The following is a 10,459-nucleotide window of genomic DNA, read 5'->3' as shown; positions in this document are numbered from 1 at the left end:
CTGCACCTAGGGATTGGGCCTGCCCTCTGCCACCCGGGAGCAGGCCTAAGCCAGCAGGGCATTATCTCCCAAGGGGTCCCAGACTGCGAGAGGACACAGGTCAGGCTGAGGGACCCCCCTTCCCCCCGAGTGCACAAATTTTTGTGCACCGGGCCTCTAGTATAAGATAAAAAGTGAAGGGAGTTTCATAGAATAAATTTTGGATCCAAGGATTCTTCTGAGATCATTTGACAAGTACTCATTTGACAAATAAGAAAACTGAACCTGGCAGTGTGGTTCAGTGGTGGAGCATTGACCCATGAACAGTTCCATTCCCAGTCAGGGCACCTGCCTGGGTTTCAGGCTCAATCCCCAGTAGGGGACGTGTAAGAGGCAGCCATTGATAATTCTCTCTCATCATTAATGTTTCTATCTCACTCTACCTCTCCCTTCCTCTCTGAAGTCAATAAAAATATATTTTTTTAAGAAACAAAAACTGAGGTCAAAGAAAGGATAATTGGCTTAATCAGGATCCCACAGTGAGTCCTAGTGATGTCAGATTGGAAACATTCTTCTCACTCTGTATCCAATCTTCTCATTCCTCCATGTGGCAGGCTTCCTAGCAGGGAGGACTGCCTGACACATGGTCTATTTTGCTAAAATATTTGATATACTACTTAGAAATCTCATAAAATGAAGCTGATCTAAAAATACAAATGGCAATCTTTCCTTGTTCAATCTTATAGCCTTTTACTGTCTATGACCTTCTCAGAAAAAACTCCACTGACAATCCCCAGAATCTAAAAATGAAAGCTGGGTAGAGAAATGTAAACAAATAGAGCCTCTATGGAAGATAATTTGATAATCAATATCAAAATTATAATATTCATAGCTCTCAACCCTGCAATTCCATTTCTACATGTAGTCTCACATATACACAACTATCATGGCATGTCTAAGACTATTCATTGTGGTGTTGCTTATAATAGAAGATTGGAAACAATCTAAATATCCATCAACAAAAGTCTGATTTAAAAAATAATAATAAGCCTGGCCATGGTGGCTCAGTAGTTGAGCATTATCTATGAATCAGGAGGTCACAGTTTGATTCCTGGTCAGGGCATATGCCAGGGTTGTAAGTAAAATCCCCAATTGTGCAAGAGGCAGCCAATCAATGATTCTCTCATCGTTGATGTTTTTCTCTCTCTTTCCATCTCCCTTCCTCTCTGAAATCAATAAAGATATATTAAAATTTTTTTAAAAATTTTAAAAAGATGATACTACATTCATGCAACAGAATATAATGTAACTCTTGGGAAAGAAGAAATTGACATGTATCTACTAATATAGAACAATTTCCAATATATTGTTTTATGAAGAAGCAAGGTATAAAACAGTATGCAGCATGCTTCTGTTTGTGGGGGGAGTTATTTAATTATATATCCTATAATCACACACACACATGTTGGGGGGACTTGGGTATGCAAAGAATTTGGAAGTATATACAAACAAACAAAAAAAGTGACTGCCTCTGAGGAAGGCACATGGAGGACTCAGGGATAAGCATGTGGGGGAGATTTTTGTTATATGTCCTTTGTTCCCTTAAAATTTGTACTATGTGCACATATTATGTTTTCAAAAACTAATTAGTTACATTAAATTAGTGTCATAAAGGGGATCTCATGACACTGACAATATTATATCACATCTACAATAAAGAGAAACATACTGCTGCTATCATTTTTTACAAAATTTTTGCTGGGATCTTGTATTGAACTTACAGACCAAAAAAATTAAATTAGACTAAAAAAGATCCTCTCTTTCCCCTCCTCTTCTCTACATCAGAAGAAAAATTTGAAACATTTTCAAAACCTGCAAAATCCATTGCTTACTTAGTTATTGGCAAAGCTGTGTGACACAATGGAGAGACAGAAATGTTCCCACTCTTCCTTTGGAAACTTGCCGATATCATCTGCAAAGCGTCCTGCAGACATTGACCACTGATGTTTTTCCAGTGCATCTATCCTCAGTGTTCCTAAGCACTGTAACCAGAGTTTTATTTTGAACCAAAAGTACAAAAGGGTACACAAATCTCCCTACTGCCCTGGTTTAGCCAAAGTACCTTTTTCTCAGGTAACAACAGAAACGGTGAGCTTAGGCCTCCCAATGAAACCATTTCCCTTGGGAAAACTTTGATTCCTAGTTAGGAATGTCTTTCCCCCTCATATCCTCTTTGTTGCTCCACTCCCACACCAACTACATTTATGTAACCCCCATGTGGTAGATCAGAGATGGCCGCACATTCTTTGACACTCCTCTCCTTGAGAGGTGGGATCTGTTTCCATCCTCCTTGATTCTGGACTGTTCTGTGACTGCTTTGACTAATGGACTATGGCATAATTGGTGCCATGCCAATTCCAAGTCCAATCTTTAAGAGAACTGGCAGCTTCCTCCTTGTTCTCTTGAGTCCTAAACGAGGTGCTATGGAAAAATCTAACTGTCCTCCAAAAGAGAGCATGTGGAGAGATGCCTTAAGACCACATGGAGAGGGAAAGGGGCCCAAAGCCATTTCTGTCAAGACATCAAGCATGTGGGTGAAATCATCGTGGACCTTCAGACCATACCAGCCACCAACTGAAGAGTACTCAGTCAATGCCATGTGAAGCAGAAGAATCACCCAGCCAAGCACGGCCCAAATTCCTGACCCACAAAATTATGAAATATAATTAAATGTTGTTGTTTTCAATGTTGTTATTTTAAGACAGTAAGTTTTGGGATAGTACGTTATGCAGCAATACATAACCAAGATACCACACTATTGTTTTACTACACTTCACAGACACTGCTTTTTTATTTTTCCAATTGAAGGCAAGGCCCTCCACTAGCAAAAAGATTACAACTCACTTTATTGCAGTGGTCTGGAAGCAAACCTGCAATATCTTCAAGGTATGCCAGTATTAAACACTGGCATCTTCAGATCTTTCATACTCAATTTTCAGTCTTACCTACATTGCCTGGACTAGTGATAGAATCGTCTCATGCCAGGCAGCCACAGCTTTAGAAGGAAAGGCCAGGTCCAAGTTGAAACCATAGAAGAATCTCTTCCCCACAGGGCTAGAGAGGAGTCTATATGGCTAAGTTAAAAGTCAACCCCTGCCACCGAGTACTCCAGAAATCATAGACCACAAAGCCTGGAATTTGCCAGCTCACACAGGTCCAACTCCTGGCAGTGTCCTTTGACCTGCCCCATCCCTCTAATGCTCCAGCAAACTCACATCTAGCAACCTCACATCTACCATCTTGTGGTCATTCTTGGAGGTGGGATGAGAATCAGACCCTCTTACTCCAGCTTTGCCCTTTCAGGATGGACCAAGGAAAGAAAAGCTAAGTCTTGGGAGGAGAGCTTCCTGGGTCAACATCCCCAGCCCATATGACTGGCAGTTGCCACCCACTCTGTCCCATGTGCCTGTTCTCACCCACACAGAGGGAGGTGTCACTATCAGAAACCATAATTAGAGATATCATCATAGACTTTAGCTCCCTGAGAACAAATTCTTCCTTACAACATGCAAAGGTATTGTTCAATTTTCAAACGTCCAACTAACTTCCAAACATGTGATTGGGAACCCATTCGGTACAAAAGTAAGACACCGCCTCTTCTGAATTGTAGGCATGGCCTTGAAATTCAAGAAAAGGCACTTCCAGGTTGAGGCACGAATGGGAAACTTTAACATAACGTGGTGAGTCTGGCAAACACAGGGTAGCAAGGCCCAGCATGTACAGAGGTGAGCATGGGCAGAGAACCTGTGACAATGGGAAGAGAGGAGGTGCAAAGGGTCTTCTCCCTCCTGGTTCCTGCCTTCAGAGTGAAGTCCATTCAATGCCATTGGAGACCTCCCCCCATTGTCTATGTAGACAAATTAAAATGGCGAGTTGACCACCTGAATAATCCATCGTGATAGATCAAAAAAAATGCGAATATAATTGGGGGGAGAAAGGCGTCAGTTTGAGGGGAAAGAAAGGAAGAAAATTCAGAATGTTTCCAATTTTTCAGTAATTTTCTCAGTCTCTCACTTCAGATCAGATACTTAGGGACAAATGCTTTCCAGGGCATTGTTGGGTCAGGTCTACAGAGGCCGGGGAGAGAAGGGAGGAGGGTAAAGCCACGCAGGTTACCTGTCTGGTTGCTTAGACGGTCCAGTTTCACTAAGAATCACACATACCTCTTCATTCCTTCTGCTGTGTTTGCCTGACCCTTTTCAATTTCTTTTTCTGTTTTCCATTGCCCTGAGGGAGTAATCTAGCCACTCAGGCTTTCTTTGCATGCAAAATGTAACAGTTCTTTCTTTCTTCTTTCAGATAAAGGCAGTCTTGGGGAGGGGAAAAGAAAAGCTCCTGGCTTCTTCAAATTAGCTCTGAGATAAAAGTCATCGCCAGATGTTATATAAAAGGTGACGTAATCCCAAAGTACTTCATTACATATGCAGCTCTGCTCTTCAGCCCAGGAGGAGTTTATTACATTTTGTCGATCCCATTTTCTATACCCACATCATTTTTACATAATTTTTTCCTGCCTGACAGACATCTTCACATTTTCACAGCAGCCCATCAAGACAGCATTACACCAGCACAGGGAAACAGGTTAGCAGTTTACAAATAATGGTGCTAATAAGCCAGACTTGTCCCTGAGATACAAATCAGGGGTAAATGGTCTATCCATGCGTGTGAGAAGCACATCTATTTTAGAATAACAGGGAAGAAAGCAGAGCACCATTCCAGCCGACACCGTTTTCTTTCAGAATCTATTCTGCAAGTAGAAAAAAAGGGGGGGGGGGATGACGATCTAAACTTATTCTTGCCATTCTCTTCATTTTCCTAATAAAGTCCTGGCTTGTGGTGAAATAGGTAGCCATGCCAAACGCATTAAGGTCGGGACTTCTTGTCTTTCTGATTGGCACAAAATTTAGACGAAAACGTATCATCTGTACCAATGCAATACCTAGCTACCGAGATGTAAGTGCAAACACTGCAAGACACTTCCTCCCACTCCCTTAGTGCTAAGCATCTTTCCGCCTCCTTCCCAGGCACTCGCGCCCACACTGCCCTCTGATGGTGAAAAGCAGCAGTGCAGGCTCGACGCTTCTTTCCTCACGGGGGATGAGGAGAGGTTGGAGAGAATGGCTGAGAGGGCATCTGCCTTAAGATCAGTGTAAGAAGTCAAGTACACTCAGCTCTTAGCTCCTGGCTGAAAATAAACCTATCTGACTCAGAATTCCAGTGGGATAAGAAAGTGCCTGTAACTCCCACCCCAAGGAAACATATCATTCATCTTAAGAACCTCCTTCAGTTTTAAGGAAAGATCCCTATTAAAATGTTAAAATTAACTTTATGGTTTTAAACTGTAACTACAAACTTAGGGTAACATAGGTTCTCATTCTTTTATATGTATGTATGTATTTATTTACAGAGAGAGAGAAAGAGAGAGAGAAAGGAAGGATAGACAGATAAAAACATGGTTGAGAGAACATCATCAATTGGCTGCCTCCTGCACGGCCCTTACTGGGGATTAAGCCTGAAAATGAGGTTTAATGCCCTTGACTAGAATCGAACCCGAGACCTTTCAGTCCACAGGCCAATGCTCTGTCCACTGAGCCAAACCGGGTAGGGCCTCATTCTGTTATAAGAGCAGCATTTGCATATGGGACAAAGTTAGATGTGAAAGCTTCATAGAGGAACTATTCCCCCTCTACCCCTACACACACCTAGGAAACTGATACACATCTGAGGATAACTAGCCCCCAACACAAATTTATTCTATTTCTTATTTTGTCCAAGGTCAGGACATTCCTTAGTCCTATAAGAAATTTGATTCGTAGGTTCAAATTCCTTTCCTTTTTTTAAGTAGCATTTCTTTATATGAAGGTTACTCATGCACAGGGTGGAGTCAAATAGTTTTACAAGACTCATTCCAAAAAAACAGCCGTCCCCGCAGCCCCCACCTTCTGTTTCCTGCCCCCCAGAGACAGGTACTTTCAGCTCTTCTAACTGAATCATTTACTATTTGCCCCCATATTTCTAAGTTATGTGTTTATGCTGCTACCTCTTCATATTTCAGTTTAATCGCCCTATATTAACTGTGCACAAAGGGAGATGATTTCACACACACATGACCCCATCACTCTTACATTCAGTATAATTTTGGTAAGATAAACAATCAATATTTACAGTACTATTACCATTAAATTCTCAACAAGTAAGTCATGTGGTATACCATATTTATCTTTCCTTTCTCGAACAAGTTTTGCTTTTCCCTGGAACTGAGGGGAAAAAAGTCTAAGTTTTCTATATACTTACTGAGTTTCGAAGGGCTGCCATAACAAAGTACCACAACCTAAGCGGCTTGAAACAACAGAAATGTATTGTCTCATCGTCCTGGAGGCTAGAGGCCTGAAATCAAATTATCAAGTTATCGGGGAGGCCATGCTCTCTGGAAGCTCCAGGGAAGTCCTCCTTTCCCCTTTCCTAGCTTCTAGTGTCTGTCGGCATTCGCTGGTATTCCTTGGCTTGTAGGCATATCTCTGCCATGAGCTCACCTGGCTTTCCTCCCTGTGTATGTCTGTATTTTCGCACGGTATTCTCACTTTCTGTTTCTCTGTTCCTCTTCTTTTCTATTTTACCCATAACATTTATCTCCACTAATTTTTGCCCAAACTGTCCAATTGTCTAAATCTCCTCTGAGTATATTCAAACATTTTCTGTTTCCTATCAGGCTTCATCTTCTATTTTGGTTCACACTCAAATGGACTTTTCCTTTATGACTGACTACAGCTACAGCTCATGTTTTTTCAGGTTCTAATGCAAAACAGTGCATGGTTCTCCTTCAACAGTCCCACTAGCTCCATAGACTCACAAGCTAATCTCAAACCAGCAGCTATAAGCAGGAGAAATGCTATGTGCATACTGGCTTAGGCCTGGGTCACATGTTCCATCCCTGGAGCTAGAAGTGGGCCGGCTTCATTTAACTACATGATCTCAGCATGGAGAAGAGGTGAAGAGGTGATGGACACCAAAAATAAGTTAATACCCACTACAGTCTGTTAATAAGCATGTTAAGGAGAGTCATTTTTCCGCAAGCCCAGAACACGATCCATAACCACCAAGGAGGAATCATGACCACAGAGTGTCTGTGAGGGTGTTTCTAGAAGAGATGAGCATTTGAATTGGTGGACTGCATAGAGCAGATGGCACCCCCCCCCCTTCCCCTGCCCCAATGCAGGGAGCCATCATCTATGCCCTTGGCAAACTCCTGGTTTTCAGGCTTTTAGATCAAATTTGGAATCTCTGACTCTTAGGTCTTCAAATTTCACCACTGGTTTTTCTGGGCCTCCAGCTTACAGATAGCAGATCATGGTACCATTCAGCCTCCATAATTCCTTATAATAAATCTGTGTGTGTGTGTGTGTGTAGTCAGAAGAAGCTAGGAAAAGGAAAAGAGAAAGCCAGGAAAATAAGGACATAAAGAAAATGGAGAAAATAATATAAAATGGGAAAAGCTTAACCTTGGTATGAGGACCTACACTATAGACCAGCTGCTTCCTAAGTCACTGCTTAAAACTGTTCACTCTCTGGAGTTACCTCTCTGGGCCTCAGTGTCCCTACCGAGAGAAGTGACCCAACACCTCTCGAGTCCCTTCAGTTCTAGCAACTGTGATCTTGATTCCTCCACGGGGACTATGGGATGGGTGCCACTCACTCTGTTAACATCCAGGTGACAGGTGCCTACCTGGCAGGGTCCTCACCTCTGAAGGGATAACAATGAAGCAGCTCTTTGTAGGGGCTGGTTTTAAATGCTGCTTTTGCCAATAAAGTTATCTTCAGCATCCGGAAATCAGAGGAAGGATCCCCAGTGGGATTGGGCAGCTAAGTGCTAGATGTAAAGCTGCCAAACCATCAGGCCCAAGGGAGGTGCTCTAAGAAGGACATTTCCTAAAAACTCAGCAACCAAAATGACACATCTTGACATCCCATTCCCAGAACCCATCACCTCACCTCCTATGGGGTTTTATTGGTTGAAAATAAACAATGAGCTCTTGATTCCAGGTGATGTTAGCCAAAGGCGTATTTCCCAGATCGATGCCCTCCAACAAATACACCAAAGCAGAGTTATAAGTTCTTTTATGTCTTATTTACCTTTCTATTCGCTGTTGCCCTGCATGGGAGCTCCTGAGGTTTTATAGTGTGGTTAGTATTGAGAAATTTTGACTAGCAGTGACCTTCAACCCTGGAACATTCAAATTACCTAGGGAGGTTTGTTTTGTGTGTTTTTTAATATGGATATTTGGACCCCTTTCCTAAAATGTTTATTTAATTGGTCGGGGGGGAGGGGTCCAGGCATCAATCATTTTTAATCACTCCCCAGGTGCTTCTAATAGGAGGCCAGGATGAGATCCACTGGGCTGAGGGAATGCAGTGCCTCCAGAGGGTTTGGAGTAGCAAGGAGTAGCTTCACATACACTTGCTTTGCATTCCCAATCTTTTTAGTCGAGAATTCATAACAGAAGGGAAGTTCCACCCACAACAGCAGTAGATGCTATGTATTTTGATCTGGCTTTTCTCTTTCCTTTACAGAGCTTGCAGATGGTACAGACATTTACCAAGCAAGCAAGGGTCCTACCAATGCTACACACACACACACACACACCCCAAATTTTTCTTAAACTTGGGATTAAATCACCATATCAGAATTTAGACGAATAATCTATATACCCCCATCTAGGGGAATGTATTCCAGTGCCAAACTCTTATGGTTCTACAACATACTATTCATCAGCAAAGCCACAACTTGGGTAACAGAAAAAGCAGAGCCGATGCCCATATGTTCCTGAATATTAAACTTTCTCCAACATTCTAAAAAGCCTTTCTCTCCACAGAGTTTAAAAGAACTATATTCATTTCTCTTCAGCATCATCCCACAGTTTGTTGTGAATTTTTAAATACATTATCTGGCTTCTGTGGCCATCAATTTTCACTTTTTGAAATTTGGCAGTGATAATCCTCCCTATAAAATATCATATATTTAGCCCTAGCTGGCTTGGCTCAGTGGATAGAGCATTGGCCTGTGGACTGAAGGGTCCCAGGTTCGATTCCGGCCAGGGGCACATGCCTGGGTTGTGGGATCCATCCCCAGTGTGGGGTGTGCAGGAGGCAGCCAATCAATGATTCTCTCTCATCACTGATGTTTCTATCTCTCTTCTTCTCCCTTCCTCTCTGAAATCAATAAAGAAATATATTTAAAAATATATATATCATATATTTAGCTCTAACAATATATCAGGCACCATGTTAGGCACTATAAATATAGTATCTCTAATCCATAGGACAACCCTGCAAAAGAAGCACTATTTTTCCAAGTTCACATATGAGAGGCCTCATAGCTAGTAACTGTTTGAGCTGGGATCCAAATTCAGGTCTGCCTGGCTCCAAAAATAATAATCTTTGCACAACACTCTATTGCTTGGAAGGTCAGTAACTGTAATAAAACAATAAAAGTAGATATTTATATAGCAAAGAGCAGAATTACCCTAATGTTCTCTCCTAACTCCCTGAACTGTAGAAAGGCATCCTTAAGTCCCAGCTTTCACATCCTTAATTAACTACATTAAAGAAAAATCTTTAGCCGAAACCGGTTTGGCTCAGTGGATAGAGCGTCGGCCTGCGGACTGAAGGGTCCCAGGTTCGATTCCGGTCAAGGGCATGTACCTGGGTTGCAGGCACATCCCCAGTGGGAGATGTGCAGGAGGCAGCTGATCGATCGATGTCTCTCTCTCTCATCGATGTTTCTGACTCTCTATCTCTCTCCCTTCCTCTCTGTGAAAAATCAATAGAATATATTTTAAAAAAAAGAAAAAGAAAAATCTTTAGAGCTTCAACTCCTATGAGAATGAAAATACTTCCTGATCGACTTGTGTGATGTGTTATAAGGTCATTTCTAAACCATGAATAATCAGATCCTAGTATAGGCATTTAAACAATAAGGCTGGTAGAATGGGAACCAGAAGGCCTAAGAAGATGGACAACTTTTTGAGTCAACTTTCCTATATATCATACAGCAGTGTTAACTAGAGTCATCATTATATCCCCAGTACTTATTTATCTTATAACTGGAAGTTGGTACATTTCAACCACATTCCTCCAATTTCCCCTCTCCCATCCTCTGCCTCTGATAATCACAATTCTGATCTCTTTTCCTATGAGTTTTTTCCAGATTCCACATATAAGTGAGATGATACAGTATTTGTCTTTCTCTGTCTGACATATTTCACTTAGTCGCAAATGGTAGGATTTCCTCATTATTTATATATATAATAAAGAGATAACTTGCAAATTAACCCTCATGCCCTCACAAGATGGCTGCCTATGACCAGGCCAGCAGGGGGGTTAGTGAGGGATGACCAAACGACTGGACAAGCAGGCTTGTGTA

Source organism: Myotis davidii, unplaced genomic scaffold, assembly GCF_000327345.1.
Source record: "Myotis davidii unplaced genomic scaffold, ASM32734v1 scaffold135, whole genome shotgun sequence".
Classification (NCBI taxonomy): Eukaryota; Metazoa; Chordata; class Mammalia; order Chiroptera; family Vespertilionidae; genus Myotis; species Myotis davidii.
The sequence above is the reverse complement of the archived record's forward strand: the minus strand, read 5'-3'. Positions refer to the sequence as shown.